Below are 14,391 nucleotides of genomic sequence, written 5' to 3'. Positions count from 1 at the left end.
TCCTCACTCTTTGATCTACCCCAATGTTACTGAGGCCAGGACACATTTTATGTTTAACAGGGTTGGTTTTTTTTCCTGGAAATTCTTCTGGAGGTTTTTATGTGTATGTGTTTTCTGGCAAGTCATTTCTTCCTATTTCTTGTGATAGCTGCCTAAGCTGTAGCCTAGATAATTTATAGGTTTAAATTTATATATCTTTCCTTTAATATCCCATTGATTCCAAAACACTGTATTTACAACAAGATACATGAAACATTGTTCTTTTCCTTGGTTGGCTAGCAGCAGGCAGTGACATCTCCCATTGGGAGTAGTACCTTTGTACTGTTCAAATGTGCGGATAACTTAGATGCTGATATTAACGTTCACAGTAATGATGTTTGTCATCTGCTCCATTGCAGATGTGAGCAGCTCTTTCTCACTTAGCACTACATAATAAGGTGTCACTCTCACAGTTTTTTATGCTTCTTTCTTTATTCAGAGAGTTTGGTGAACTTTTATTCTTTTTTTATGAGCAAAGCATGACTTTTTTAGATTACTTAAGGTTTGTGCTATATTTTTAGGATCTCAATTAATATTAATCAAGACAGTTTTTTCCCCTTAAAATTGTGAGTATTTGCAATAGAGGTTTACTTTGCCTTCCACACTATTTTTGTGTTAATATATTGCTTATTGTAAGATACAATATTGCCAGTGGTTATAATAATGATCTTTAACATCTGTTCTTAGCAAATACCAACTGTTCCTTAATTTGGTGCCATATTTAAAGATAATTACTTGCTTTCAGCCTTCCAATTTAATGTCAAGTCATATTTCATATCAATGTATTTTACTGCATAACTGATTTTGTTTCCTTTATTATATAGTTGATTCTTAGCTTATAATAGATTACTATTTCTCTCACCTTGGCTAAATTTGATAGAGTGAGTAGTACTCCTTGTTATCTTCTTCCATTGACTACCTTCTTTCAAGCCTGGGAAAAAAAACCAAAACAATCACAACATATTACCTCATTATCTTGAGCAAGATTTTGGATGGACTAGAATCTAGAGATAACTGTATTGATTTGTAATACCTAGCAGTATTGCTCTTTTCCAGTAACTATTTCCCACAAGATCTTAGTATTCTTTTATTTTTTAATTTATTTTTGGTATACTTCAGAAAACTATGTGTTTTAGGCCAGATACTTTTATGTTACTCTTTTTGGAAACCCCTCCAGCCCCTGGACTGCTAATGCACCTTCTCCAAAAACAAGAAATAGAACTGTTCTGAATCCAAATCTTCAATGTTATGGGTCAGATAGTAAATTTTCAGTTATCATTTTTTTAAATATTAGAATTTTACTGATGTTATTTCTCAGATCCCTTATTCCTCTTAATTTCTTTAAGAAGTGCAGCCTAACCAGTCCTTGTACCTTGTTCGGAGTCCTTCTCCCACTGTAGTGGAGGGAATTACGACACATGTTTTCAACTTACTCTGTGGAAACGCTTTAGTTATTCAGGCCAATGTGAAGTACTACCACCTTTCAAAAAAACTGATCTCTCTTCCAGATCTACCCTGCTCTGTAGGAAATAATTTTTACTTTTCTTTGTCTTCAAGATAACATTGGAGAAATCTGAAACCACCGAAGGATTTGATCAAACTCTTGGTTAGAATAGTAGAGAAAAGGAAGTGAGAATCATACTACCTCAGAATCCCTTACTACCTCATTTTGGTAACTTTCTGGACCAGGCTAACATTAATAACTGTTGAAAACTGGCCTCTATTCTAGCTAGACCTTGGTCTCATCCCATGTGGCTATTCCAGTGTTCCTGCAATGCTGTCTGCACTGACACTGCGTCTATTCCAACTTTCTGCTGAACGTAACTTAAGTACCCTTGAAAATCATGGTCATAAACATTCTCAGAAGAAACCAGAGTCATGCAAAAATATCCTTAATGATTATTGGTTATTCCTGTTACATTAGTGCAGTTTAGATAAAGAAGGCCTGCAATTGCATTAAGTGATATGAATATCATATGAATATTAATATCATATCTCATAAGTATTGGTGCAATAGGCTGATGCAAAATATTGGTTGAAAATTGGCATAAGTGACCAATCTAGTAGAAATGCAGTTAAATAAAGTCAAAATGCATTTTATGTGTATAAAGCACCTGGAAAACTTCTTTTTTCTTTAAGGCGAGGAAAGTAATTTGCATTAATCAAGAACTGAATACAAAACAGGTTCGAATACAAAAGTTTTTACTTTTAAAAATAACCATGAAAATCTAAACTTCTAGTTTTCATTTGTACTTGTAGCTATACTTCTTAAATGGCAATACACAAAAGCTGAGGTCTCAGAACTTTTTCTACCTGTTTCTGATCTCCTAGGGTCACTGAAAAGAATATTCAAATTCTTTTGGAAATATATATAGTCTTGGAAAATCTCCAGCTTTTCAGACTCACAGGCACTGGTCAATGCAGAGATGAAAATTTTTTTGCATTGGAAGTGCTCTGGTATAAACATACAAAATTTTGCAAGTTTTATTTTTATTATTGAAAGAAAATCTATGTTCTGATATTTTTCTGATTATGTTTAAAATGAACAGATAATGGATTATTGTTTTCAATGTATGAATATCAGACAACATTTAAAAAGATCATTAGAACCTCTGATTTTTAACTGAAATATTTAGGGTCCCATATTTTTGGATGAAGGGACTGTATTCTCTGTATGTGCTGTATGTAACACAATGAAAATACTCTTTCTTAGAGTCTCCTAGACATTACTGTGCATAATATGAAAAAGTAATAATATCATTAACCTAGTGGGGTAGCACTTCAGAATAAATTTATTTCTTGAGCAATGCCCTTATTTTTTTACACAATTACATTTCTAGTAGTTTGAAGGTTTTATGAAATAAAATCAAGTGGTAAAGATGTAATATGAAAGAGTGAATTGGTTTATAACAATGCATTTGCCTTAGAAGCAAAAAGGGTAGAAAGTCAAATACAACTAAAAATGAAATGTCTTCTCATTGAACTCGAGAAAATGAATATTATTTTTTGTAATATTCCTGTGTTAATTGTATTAATTACAAATTATGTTTAGAACAGCTCTACGTTCCCTTTCAATATCTTTTATTTTAAGAATGATTATGTCAAAAAAATTGTGTAAAAGTTTATATCTAAAAAACTATTAAGCTATAATTTGTAAATATTAGGTTATGTGACATTAAAATCCCAAGATGAGAAGGCCTTACCACCTTGTTGGATTAATCTTAGTGTTTTATTCTGAACTCTCTTCCTCATTTTGTTAAAGATGGTCTTTTTAAAAGTCGTAATGACATATAATACTCTATATACCCATTGTAGCTGGTTAGTCAGATAAATTGAGAAAAAATAATATATGATATTTGGATCAGAGGTTCTTTGGGAACTTAAGGAAAAAATCAACTAATTTCCTCTGGAAATATCATTACTAGACTAGAAATTTAATTTATTTACTGTGTTAAAAAAGAAATATTTAAATGCTAATGTTTCTACAAATGTAGTGTACTCGTTTGAAGGTAAACCAGTAGGAGAAATGAACCCAACTCAAAAGAGAGCACAAGTCAGAGTGACAATTTAATAAAAAAATAATACAATAATACAATTATATGGACAAACTATTGGTTTTAACCCACAAAACCCAGACGTATACCCCAGCACCCTGGGACACGAACAGAATGGTGTTTGCTGGCTCCCGTGCTGAGCCCCACGTGGTCCCCTTGAGCCCAAAGGAAAAGGGGGGGGTGGGAAACCTGTTGGTTAGAGTGGTCAAGAGTGGTGGTCGCAGTTCGGTTGAGGTTCTGGGCCTCCTCTGGATCTGATGAGTGGTACCAGAAGTCCCAAAACGCCAAGATTGTATACACTCTGATTCCAGTGGGAATGCCCAGTACCTCCCCCAGGACAGGGAGTTCCAAAATGGGTGGTTGAGAGTCTTGAGATATTTTTGGAGTCCTTGGTGGCCCATTAGCAGACATGACCCCTCAGGCTGGGTGTGGAGGTGCTAATGACTCCCTGGAGGGGAGTTAACATCACCCATAACTACGGCCTGAGGGGTCAGGTGTGCTCTGGGCAGCTGTTACAAATGGTCTGTTGCTAACAGTTCCTGGGAAATTACATGGAGGGTATAGAATACACAGTTTGGGTTACACCCACATAGTGATGAACCGCTCCCAGCTGCTCTAACTAGGATATGTAGGTTCCAGAAAGTTTTATGATCCAGGACAAATTGTCAATTTATACTTCAATCAATTGATGTGACACATTGTTTTCATACCATTTTTTGAGAACTTAGTTTATCGCTTATAATAATAAAATTGAAGTTATTAAATTAATGAAATTTACTTTTTTAATTCCGATAATTGAACACACAGAGTATATGCTCTGACCTAGGAAAAGATCATAAAACTGCAGTTATTAATATCCTCTTAAATTTTCCTCTTGAATCTCTCAATTGAAATGAGAAGACAATCTTGTCTTTTTCATTTATTATGTATATCGTGTATGTCTGTGTGTGAACTAATTCATTCTTCTCTTTGTTCAGAATGCTGAACAATGTCATATAAATAATTACTCATAAACATTTACTTTTTTTGCTTGAAAATCCCCAAAACTTCGTGCTATAGAGCAAACATTAACTCATTAAATAAACAAAGAATCTCAAATTCCAAAACACTGCTGTACACTTGTGCTACCAGTTTGATGTATCTAATTTGCAGAATAGTTTGCTTACATTCCTCTGAATTAATTGGTCCCAAATATTGTTATAAGCAACCAAGATATTATCTTAAAAATCAAGACATTTGTATTCCCGTTAAAGTCTCAAGAGTCAAGTGAAATAATAACTAATTTTGCCACAATTACCACATTAATAAGTTGTAGTTCAAAAAACAGATAATTAAAATTAATAAACTCAAATTTCCTAGTATGATCCCCTTTTTTTTTGGTGAAGTGTTCCCCCTCTATAGTGTCCTGTTGTGTTCTGAAGTCAGTACCCTCAGTGTGGTTTGAGGGACATAGGACATTGGATCTTCACCATCTGTAGCCCTTCACTGGCAGTAGCTAACTTTAGCCTCCTTCCCCCTCACTGCCTGAGACCATTTTCTTTTCATTTGTAGTACCTTGGTCTTTCTTCACTGGTCTTCAGGATCATGTCATATCTAAATGCAGCATGTATGACATGTTTTACATGTTTACCTGGGTTAACAGGTTACATTTTTCTCATAAACAGTGGTATGTCATCTCTGGTACCACACCATGCCCATAATTTTAAGGCCTCTGCACTTATCCTGTGCCTCCTCTCGTCTCTGCAGCATTTCACTCCAGGGTCATAGACTGATCATTCTACATGAAACACAGCTGCATCACATGAATATCAAGCAGCTACCAAAATACATATAACTATAAACACAAATGCATATGTATACATAGTTACACAATTTTAAAAAACTAAACAAAGAGAAAAAAAAAACGGATAATTATTAAAGTGATCATTGGTTAACTTCTTTTATGATTAAACAATCTAAAAAAGACCTTACGAGATGAATCCAGACAAAGCATGGTAAGTCCTAGAGTATGTCTTTTTTCCTCAACACAAAACCTGTAGCCCATTACAAGCAATGTCATCATTCTACCAAACTTGAAGGCTGACCCTGCTTTCTTGAAAGAGGTGGTCCTAAACAGACGCGGTCCATTTATGGAATCACCGACTGACTAATTATTCTGAAGTCAGACAACAGGTCATTGACAATGAAAATCTGACAATCTGATTGTCTTTGAAGACTCCAGCATAGTAGTTTTTTGTTGTGGTTTTTTGTTTTTGATTTGTTTTGTTTTTTTTTAAATTAATATAGAACCATGTGATAGACTTTGCAGAAATTATTCTCTGCAGGTCATACCTGGAGCATTGTTGCAATACAGAATTCCCAATGGTATATACCATTTCATTTTGTTTTCTGTAACATAGTTTAAACTAACAAGCTGTAAATCTTGAAATTGCTACTTTCTTCATCACTAATACAGTCCAGACTGATGGTAGTAAAGACCTGAAGTATTATTTAGATTTAAGAATTTACTTCATTAAGAAACTACAGTTCTGTAGAGATGGTAAAAGGGAGATACCAATGGTGGAAGAAATCAAATTGGCAAGTCTATATAATGTCGTCCAGAACTGTATATCTATGAGTACACTGTCTACTAAATTTAGCACTGATATTCTTCTTCATACCGGTTTCAGGGACCTTCCATACTCTGACCAGGTAACCTCCATCACTAGAGAATCCTCCACAGCATATAGGGTGCCTGGATAACAGGGAATAATTAACTTTCCAGTACATATAACAGTCATCACTGAAATTAAGATGAGAGACAAGATAAAGAGCTATACTACTCACTACTCCAGTGTGTGTCATTTTATTGTAAAGTAGATCAATTTTATGAGATTACATACAATGACATAAGATCAGAAGTACAACCAGGCAGATAAACACTCTCTTTTGGTACTTTTAGTATACTTGTACCTATAAAAGAAACCGCATATATATTATCCATGGATAATATAGTTTCTAGACTTCTAACTCAGTTTTCCTCTATCACGTGCATTTTTGCACAGTTTTATGGTGCAAACTTTCAGATTTCCAATCTGAATCTGCATAGAGACATGATATAAAAAAAACATGATACAGAGAAAAATTTTCCTAATGGTCAAATCTACTATTTTAGGGCTGCGATTTAAGTATGATTTTAATTTGTCATGTTGAAAGTAAAGGAAAAATAACAGCAATAAATTACAACACTGTACTATGAAAAGTTATGCCAGAGTTATTTTCTTAAGTGAACACTGAAAAATGTTTCATTTTTTTTCCACATGAAATAAAGATCAAACATCTTAGTTCATCTAATAACAATAATAATATGAATGCTAATTGTAAGTTTTCTAAGGAAAAGTCAAATTGGAGACTGGGCCTAAAACAAGTGTTACTGTGATCTTGAAAACTCAGGGAAATTTGAATAAATAATATTGTACTTCTTTCGCACCTTAGAAGGCAAGTTACCTGGACAAGGTAAAAAATAGAAAGTAGATCTTCAGTGTTTTGCACCAAATAACAGAATTCAAGTGTCCTGTTGCATCTTTGCTAGATTTAGCTTCCTGAATCTCTAAACACTCTAAAGAGTAGAGTCATCCAGTGACAACGATAGTTCCTTCTCCTATCAATATTCTTCCCTCTGTGAAACCCCACAGCCTTGTCATTTAGACAGGAGGTGGGTTGGCTCCTGAAGGCAGTAGCCTGACTGCTGCACAAGCTGTTCTCCATCTTGCTGCGGGTGAGCTGGCCAGCACCCAAGGCAGGGCTGACCTTGCTCCTGGGCTACTCACATCTTCATCTGTCTGGGACCTTGCTGTGCTTCTCATAGGTTACTCTCCCCTTTCTTCTGGCTGGTAGAATAACTGGGCCTCCGTCTGGCTAGTGTCCAACCCAATTCAGTCACAGTTTCTCCATCTGCTTTATTCTTGGAAAGATATACAGATATTTTAATTTAGATCATCCATTCTCTTCCTACCATCTTTCCCCAGCCTGCTTACAGCATCTACATGTATTTAATTTTGGCCAAATTTCTGCATAACTATGGAGAAGAGATCTGACTGTTTCCCTCTCTCTCTCTTTCAATATTTTTTTCCTTTGACTCTTTTCTATTCTCCAATAGCTGGCAGAAGGTTTCCTAAATAGCGTGAAATTGTCACTCACAAGATCACTTCCGCATCATTTCGTACCTTTTCTGTTTGTTCTATCCTCTTTTGCAAAAATAATGCCATTCCAAAAAATAAAAGCTTAACATCTCTATTTTATGGTTTGGCTGTATTTTAATTGTCCTTTTGGCATACTGCTATCAACTACATATATATATATCCTTTTTTCTCTCTCCAGTGGGTGAAGACTAACAACACAAATTCATAAAAATTAATTCCATATTAAGTTCTTATATTTTTGGTACCAAAGCGTAAAACATATAAAGTGATGATGATTTTAGAAGTAAGAGCCTCTGTGAATATTTTCAGCTTGCTGTAAAATGTCTGAATAGCTAGGCTGAATTTTCTCCTCAGATTTTATCACACAAGGTCTTGTTTGTTGGTTGCCACTGACTCTGACTCTTAGAGGTCAATGCATTCCCATGCTGTTAGTCATGCTGTAGCATTCCTGTCAGGGGCTTCAGCTGGTCTAATTGGCATATTCTATACAGCAGACAACAAAGTTACAAAAGTTTGCATTTGCCCATCCTGCTCATAGATAAGACAGAAGTATTTTACAAACAGTAGTTAATCAGTACTGCCTGTTCTGTCTTTGATGTTTAAAGATAATTGAATCATAGAATAGAATCATAGAATAGAATATGACTCTACAGAACGTGTTGGGTTGGAAGGGACCTTAAGGGTCATCTATTTCAAACTCCCTGGACACAGGCAGGGAAACCTTTCACTAAATCAGGTTGCTCAGAGCCCTGTTTAACCTCGTCTTGAACACTTCCAGGGATGGGTCATCCACAGTTGTTCTGGGCAATTTGTTGCAGTGTCTCACCACATTTGCAGTTAAGAATTAAATCCTAATATTTAATCTAAGTCTACCCTCTTTCAGTTTAAAGCCATTACCCCTCCTTAAAGCCATTACTCCTCCTTACTGCCTGTCCCTGCCTCAGGAGAAAGGTCTTGGCTCTTGCTGCAGCCTGATGTCTGCACTGCAGACTCTCCCTTCAACAGCTCCATTTGGATGGAGGCATCAACCCACCACCAGGGTAGATGATGCAGGCACTCCAATCACACACTGATGTAAGCAAAAACAAAAGAAAACAAGTTAGTATGAATGTCTTTATAATCACAATTGAGGTTAAATTGTTGTGTCCAGAATGCTTCTGTAAACTCTGTATTAAATTCAGTTGTCAAGAGTCAAGAGTCTACTTCTGAACCTCAACGCAAAAAAAAAACCCCAAACTGTTTTTGCCTCTGAAATAAAAAAAAAAAAAGGAGGGAAATTCTTTAAAAAAAAAAAAAGGTGTGGTATTGGTGCCAAACAAAGCAAGGTTCTTCTCATTTAATTTTTGCTGGCTTAAAAGTTTTTCTCAGGTTGTAACACAAAAGCCCAGTTTTTTCATTCTAAAAAATCAGAGAGCTCCAAAAAATTACCTTACTGATTTTCTCTATCCCTGTAGGTATATAGGTTGGTCCATGGAGCATAGAGTGAGGGTACCTTGTTGTATGCAATCTTTTTATCACCCATTTATTAAAAAAAAAAAATGGTTTTTAACTTTTCACAATTGTCTTCCAAGCTATCACTTACGCTTTGCTGGTGGGACATAGGATGAAATGTTGACATTATGAAATTCTCTAGATGGGAATCCTTCATTTTATTTTGTTTTATTTGATTTAATTCATTTTTTGGAATGGAAATGTCATAAGGATTAGTTAAAAAGCAAAAACAAAAGCAAAACCAAAACACATTGACATTTCTGAAATTGGAATATTTCATTTAGTTTTGTTGAACTAATCCAACAGGGATATTTTTCTGCCACTGAAATTTCTGCATAAATGTCTTTTCCAAATTAGGCTGACTGGGTCATATAATCCCTGTGCCAACTCTTGCACTAATTTCTACACTTCTTTTTAAACTGAGAGATTTTAATGCAGCAGAATACTGGGCTGATCAGGCACAGTTATAGATTTTGTCTTCATAAACTTACATTTAATATTTCTAATATTTCTTCTGCCTCCATACTTTTTTCTACATGTAAATGGATATGCTAAGACTTACATTGCTACTTGCCATAGAAGTAGAATTGGTCTCTAATATTTGTAGCCAACTGACCATGTATGTGTAAAAGTGTGTGAGGGTTATGTAGACAAATGGAAAGAAATATTTTTCTTGAATTCTTCAATGTATTTTGTAATTCATGAAGGAACTCTGACTTGCACTACATATGATCTGTATCTCATAGCAGCTACTGTCTCTCTGCAGGAGTCAGGTGGGAGAATATGAACTAGTCACTTACAGATACCAGCCCAATTCAGGATCTCAGGATTTAATCATCAGCAGGAAAACTTAGGCTAAAGACAGAGATGAGATGTCATCCCCAATTTCATTCCATGTATATCTAAACAGCATTTGATAGTAAAAGAATAAGACTACTCCATTCCTTCAGGGGATCATCTTGAAGATTTTTCTGCTCTGAATATGTTCTTATTGATTGTGTCTTTTGAAGGGAATATGAACAGGGGGGAAAAAAGATAAACAGGTGTCTGCATTTTATTTTCCAAACAGAATGTATTCTATCATAACAGTGTTCACTGAGAAGAGAAAAGAAAAGGAAAGGGAAAAGGAACAAAAGGAAACATCATTGGAAAGGTCTGATTACTCTGTGATATTCAATTTCTTTTAATGCGTGGTTATACATCATTTCCACAGAATTTTCACACGGGCCTCTAAGTACACACTCGAGTAATTATATTTTGTTGCAATTCATTAAAACCCTTTCCCCTCTGGAAAAAAATAGAAATCATAACATAGGAAGCAAAAAAATGCACAAGATTATAGTTAAATATTATAAAAAAAATAAAAAGACGAGATTTTTAAGCTAATTCCAGATAATTCTAGGAAAAAAGTCTCACTAGTACCATAGATTAATCTATGCATTTTTGTATTTATAGTGACTCGTATAGTTCTGCCTTGTCTTCCACAAGCCATGATTTGTAAGATTTTAGTGGGAATGGAATTCTAATTGCAGTATTATTAAAGAAAAATCAGAAAGTTATTATTTTATTTAATGCTTTGATTCACTATAGCATATTTATTTTGTATAGTGACAAGAGACTGCTCAGAAATGAAAAACAAAGGTTGTTTTTCAGTTTCTGCAGCCCTCCAAGCCCCACTTCTCTTTACTCTCTTGGTTCCACTTGGCTCCTCCTGGAGCTGTGCCTCCTTTAAGTGGTTATAGGTAAGACCAGCTCTGGGAAAAGCTGCCATTAAAAAGCCCGTTTAGAAAGATTTTAAGAATGGTCTCATTATTATTGTTGATGCTCCACTGCTTCTACTTTCATTACACCTTCACCTTCTAGCAGTGATGTGCTGGCTTCTTACCTAGCCTGAAATAATTGTGCTTAGCTTGATGAAAATTCCAAATGCAAATTGCAAACAAAGAGCCATGATTTGGGGATAGTTGATGTGGGAGAATCATTGCTCTTGAAACCACAGATTCTATCCCTCTCTCCCCCACTTCCTGTACTTCACTGAGTAAATTTAGTTTACTCTGATATCAGATCAGTATTTAAATAACCTATCTTATTTTCTCCATGATATATTAGAAAAGGTTATAAGCTGAGTTGGTACCATATATAAAACAAAAATAAACAGATGATAAAACTTTACTTTTCCCATATTTCACGTCAGTGATTTATAAAAATGCAAAAAATCTTAACCTACATTTTATTCAGAGACAAGATACAGGGATGAATACTTCCTTTTCTAGTCTACCAGAGCAATATACTCCTGTGCAAAACAGAAGAAAGGACTTACTTGATAAGTCTTTATATATGTTAATTTTATATAGCAGCTTGTCATCAAACTCACAGATATTTGACTAACTTAACTTTTTCTAAAATATGTAACTTTTTAGAACTTTCTTTTAAAATAATCACCCTTATATGCTGATAAAACCACGGCTTCTTATTCTCTGCATACTAATATACATGCAATTTATCAATTTGCTTTTCCCTTTCAGAGACAAATATCTTCAAAGAAAAAAATGATCAAGGTTTTTTTTTAATTTATTCCCTGTGTTTTATGAGGGAAATCCTTCCACTGAAATTCCATCACTGAACTTTCTTTTAAATCCCTGCTTTCGGTAAATGCAGCTCATGAACAGAATAGAAGAATAACTAACAACAAATGAATGAAATAAGAAGAAACAAAACATTGATTTTGGGGGGTTCATAATTTTTATTTATTTATTTTGTTGCTGTTTTTCTGGGGTTTTTTGTCTCCCCTTTTGGGTTTCCAAGAAAATGTATTGCTCTTCCTAAAGAATCTGTCTGTATTTTGAATTCCTCTCATGATTGAAAGTGATTAAGGGGAAAATTGTTTACCTGTAGTCCCACTGAATGAGCTCAGGAGAGTGAAATCCTATGGAAGCAAACTAATCCCTTTAAATATTTGGAGTTTTGGGGAGAGGGGAGTTACAGTATTTTTTATTAAAAAAAACAAACCAAAAAAACCCAAACAGTTCTCCTGGGGCTTCATATCTTTATTTTTTATTCAGTTTCTGGAAAATGGAATAGATTTTTCTTAAAAGAAAAGGAAAAAAGATAACTAAGTCTACTGAATTCTCACTAATTTCTTCAAGTCATTATAGCAAGTATTATATGTCTATAAAATATGAGAGGTCACTATCTCTGAACAGAAATTTAACTTTAAGAGACGTTAATAAATATCACGTTATAATTGGCTCATCAGTAACCAAGTTTTAAATTATATAGACATTTTAATTTCAAATTTATTATCATGCTCTTACTTCCAAACAAACACCTAATTTAAGTTATAGCTTTTGGATGGATAGAATTCCTATTTTTAGTCGCAATAGAGACAGTGAAAGAAAAAACTCCAAACAGTTTAACTGGGGTTATGAATTTTCTCTCTCAGTCCCCAGTGTCTATAATAAAAACTGGCTTATTTTTTTGGTTAAAAAAATATTCACTCAACTCTTCCAAACCTACAGTAAGGTTTTGCTCAGAGGATGAGTAGAGCTTCTCACCTGTTCACTCAGAAATGAGTTGCCTAGTAATGTTGATTGTGCCACTAATTCTGCTGTCAGTAAGCAGTGGGTCTCCCTTGTGAAGCGAGATGTTGTTAAGCTCTTAACACAGCTTGGAGGGAAGTTGGGACAGCAGTTAAGGTGCCTGTAGCTGCTGCATCCTCCCATATCCCTGAGGTCCCTCTCTGAAGGAAACACCATAGTCTGTGAGATCAGGAAAGAACTGACAGGGTAAACATTTTCCTTGATATGTGATAGTCTTAACTATTTTCCTTTCAATGTTAATATTCAAAGCCTTCTTGTCATTAGTAGAAACCTAGACAAAGAGAAGCAGAGACTGTTTATCACATTAGAACACTGTACTGATAATAAGTATGTGTTTTCTTCTGAGTTGAGAAATGTTTTCTCATAATTTCATAAATTGGTCTTCTTATTTGATTTCTTTTTTTCAGGTGCAGACTATACAGCTAGTTTCTTTTTTATTTCCTCATAGCTGCATACTATCCTAGCCTTGTTAAAAAATCTGGTTGTTATTCTGGCCAGTTCCCCTCATCAGTTCTTTAACAAGAATTCTGAGAAACTTCCATTTTTCTTTGCTTCCTACTGTTCATTAATGTTTGCTTCACATGGCACATCTTAGATTACATCCTGTGACAATATTCAGCATTCCCAGTAAAAGAGTGTATCTTCTTTTCCAGCTGGCAGCAATGGCTTTTTCCCTTTTCTTACACCTATGTCTATTTAGTCTGCCTTGGTAAATGAAACATAACCTGTTCTGTATTGGTAGAAAATCAGTGACAAGCAGAGTTGCTAAAAAAGTTTTTCCAGGTGGTAAATGGTAACATATCACAGAATTCCAATTACACTTCTTCAGTTTCCACAATCTTAGGCCCCCTTCTCCCCTTCACATTTTTCTGTTTTGCATCACTTATATCACTTATATCACTGTGCAGAGCTCATCAGACCATGAACCAAAAGGACTAAATAACAGCTCTCACGAAACATTCTTGTTTCTAAAAACAAGCAAACAAACAAAAAACCCCAAACATGATAAAAAGTTAGATATAAAAAGAAAATATGAAAATGTGATCTTAGTTCATGTTAATTCCTTACTCAAATCTAACATCAAGTTTTACAAAAAGAAATCATGTTTAGCCTAACACAGACAAAAAATGCTTCAGGTAAGAGCAGCAGAAATAAATCTTTGGCAGTTTGTTTTTGATAATTAATTTCATAAATGATTAAATAACATTTAGTAAGAACACAGGCTTATCAAAGAACCTGAAGCTGTATAATATTATCATACTTGCTTTGATTTGAGAAAAATCTATTAACTGTGCATAATTTGATAAATTGTGTATTCATTTCCAGCCTGATACAGAAACTATATTACTTATACTGAAGTGGTAAGTATGAGTTACTTCCTCAAGAAGTTATCAGGAGATCATCCTCAAAAGACTGACAAATGATTCTGAATAATCTTACAAAAATCCAGCTGCTCACATAGTATATGCAGTATTTTCTATAGAGTTTAAGCTTTCTGACTCTATCAAGATAGACATGATACGTGAA

At 34.6% G+C, this 14,391-nt stretch overlaps 1 protein-coding gene across 3 annotated transcripts in view; it reads left to right on the top strand.

Annotated features, from left to right (window-relative positions):
* The window catches only part of LOC113950783 (cadherin-19-like), a 115,453-nt gene that overhangs the window by 32,725 nt on the left and 68,337 nt on the right, over window positions 1–14,391 (top strand). Inside the window, exon 1 of one of the 3 annotated variants that reach the window (XM_027651010.1) lies at window positions 8,538–8,848. The exons of the other annotated variants lie outside the window; for them this stretch is intronic. The gene's annotated coding sequence lies outside the window, so the exon portion shown is untranslated. Of the gene's footprint in view, window positions 1–8,537; window positions 8,849–14,391 lie in introns of those variants that run through there. 3 annotated transcript variants of the gene reach the window in all.

Source organism: Corapipo altera, unplaced genomic scaffold (assembly GCF_003945725.1).
Source record: "Corapipo altera isolate COAL_440 unplaced genomic scaffold, ASM394572v1 24, whole genome shotgun sequence".
In the NCBI taxonomy this organism is placed as follows: Eukaryota; Metazoa; Chordata; class Aves; order Passeriformes; family Pipridae; genus Corapipo; species Corapipo altera.
The sequence above is the reverse complement of the archived record's forward strand: the minus strand, read 5'-3'. Positions and strand labels throughout refer to the sequence as shown.